Source organism: Lactuca saligna, unplaced genomic scaffold, assembly GCF_052625555.1.
Source record: "Lactuca saligna cultivar CGN05327 unplaced genomic scaffold, ASM5262555v1 scaffold_102, whole genome shotgun sequence".
Lineage (NCBI taxonomy): Eukaryota > Viridiplantae > Streptophyta > Magnoliopsida > Asterales > Asteraceae > Lactuca > Lactuca saligna.
Window position 1 is genome coordinate 7,501 of NW_027629781.1, and position 2,500 is coordinate 10,000.

Genomic DNA, 2,500 nt, shown 5'->3' on the forward strand with positions numbered 1-2,500 from the left:
TCACCCAAGCTCGCGCTCAAAGGCAGTCTGGCACCTTCATCCCTTGCCATGCTCACCCACTGCTCCCCCCCTATATATACATATTGCACAAGGAGCTTGGTGACAGCAACACCCATTGCTTTCCCTGAGGATGTATATTTCTTAGTATGCGCACGGCGTCGAGGCACAGGTGAAGCCAACGGCGCTAGTTTCTGCGCCCTATGTCGAGGAAAATCAAGGCAACGGGCTAGTGTATGGGCACAACGTCGAGGAGACTCAAGGAGATGGGGCTATTTTTCAGGTCACCGTTCGAGAAATCAAGGCAACGTGTTGGGGGGGATGGCCTCTTTCATGGGTCGTGGGGCTTGGCTTGGCTTGCCTCGTGTGTGCTCGATACAGCCTCACGATTCTTATTTGCCCATCAACCATGCCGGGCACCTATGAGAATGAGACCCCATGGTACCCCCTATATATACATATTGCACAAAGAGCTTGGTGACAGGAACAGACATTGATTTCCCTGATGATGCATAATTTTTGGACACACACGACTTGGGGGCGAGGGGACACGGGAGTGGGGCGCCAATGGGGGGCGTTTTGGCCCCATTTTCGTCAAGAGCGGGCGTCTTGGCCATGCCTCGAGCGTGCCAGCCTCGAGAGCCTTGGGCGCTGGACATCCTTGGGGCGCCAATGGGCAGCAGTCCCATGGTTCCCCTATATATACATATTGCACAAAGAGCTTGGTGACAGGAACAGATATTGATTTGCCCAGGGATGCATAATTGTGCGAAATCGTCCATAACTCGCTCGAATTAATTCGGATTGACACAAAATTTTGTAGGGATGCTTTTTATTATAAATGAAAAGCTTTGAAATGAAAAAAAAAAACAAAATGTCATGTTTGAGGCGTAAATGTTTGTGTCCTATCCTTGGTCACGCCTTGAAGCGTTGGTTCCCTACTTGTTGGAATGTCGCTCAAATCAAGTAGGAATGCCATTGAAACATTGTGTGGGTCATTGTTAACATAGACGAATGGACTTGAAATGAAAATATATCATATTTGGGTTTTTGTCCCTGTCGCCTGGTGATAGGCAGGCAGATAAGGCTTTTAGGTATTCATAGGTGGCTTAGATGAACTCGAAAGAACACGAGTTGATCGGATTGGAACTCATATATTCAATTTACTATGTACTAAGTAGGAACTACACTTTGCTCCCTTCATCGTTTGACTTGCTTAGAAATCTGCTCATGGTTTGTCAAGGCCCCTTGTTCCTTAGACCGATGAGGATGGGATTGGGTTGCTCATGGGCATGTGTGTGGCAAGATGCCTTGTTCCATTGGTCGTTCATGGGTGTTCGTGTACGAAGTAAACTTGTTCCCTTGGTCGTTCATGGGGTTGTGTGTGGGAAGAAGCCTTCTTCACTTGGTCGTTCATGTGTGTTTGTTTGGGAGGTAGCCTTGTTCCCTTGGTCGTTCATGGGAATGTGTGTGGCAATACGCATTGTTCCTTGGTCGTTCATACCCTTGTTCCCTTGGTCGTTCATGGGTCTGTGTGTGGGAAGAGGCGTTGTTCACTTGGGTAGCCTGCTTGCCTTGCCAGCCCCATATGCATTGTTCCCTTGGTCGTTAGTGGATGGGTTTGTGTGTGGCATGGTGCCTTGTTCCCTTGTGTGGCCTGACTGCTTGGCTTGACATGACCTAGCCTTGCCAGCCTCACATCCATTGTTCACTTGGTCGTTCATGGGCATGTGTGTGGCAAGGTGCCTTGTTCCCTTGGTCGTTCATGGGGTTGTGTGTGGGAAGAAGCCTTGTTCCCTTGGTCGTTCATGTGTGTTTGTTTGGGAGGTAGCCTTGTTCCCTTGGTCGTTCATGGGAATGTGTGTGGCAATACGCATTGTTCCTTGGTCGTTCATACCCTTGTTCCCTTGGTCGTTCATGGGTCTGTGTGTGGGAAGAGGCGTTGTTCCCTTGGTCGTTCGTTCATGGGTTTGTGTGTGGCAAGGTGCCTTGTTCCCTTGTGTAGCCTGACTGCTTGGCTTGACATGACCTAGCCTTGCCAGCCTCACATCAATTGTGTAGCCTGACTGCTTGGCTTGCCGTGACCTAGCCTTGCCAGCCTCACATCCATTGTTCCCTTGGTCGTTCATGCAAGGGTCTGTGTGTGGCAAGGTTGCCTTGTTCCCTTGGTCGTTAATGGGCATGTGTGTGGCAAGGTGCCTTGTTCCCTTGGTCGTTCATGGGCATGTGTGCGGCAAGGTGCCTTGTTCCCTTGGTCGTTCATGGGCATGTGTGCGGCAAGGTTGCCTTGTTCCCTTGGTCGTTCGTGGATGGGTTTGTGTGTGGCAAGGTGCCTTGTTCCCTTGGGTGGCTTGCCTTGCCAGCCTCGCTTGCTTAGGTTTCCCAACACACCTGTCGGGCACCAAGGGTGGTATTAGTCCCCATGTACCCCCTATATATACATAATGCACAAAGAGCTTGGTGACAGGAACAGACATTGATTAGCCCGAAGATGTATAATTCC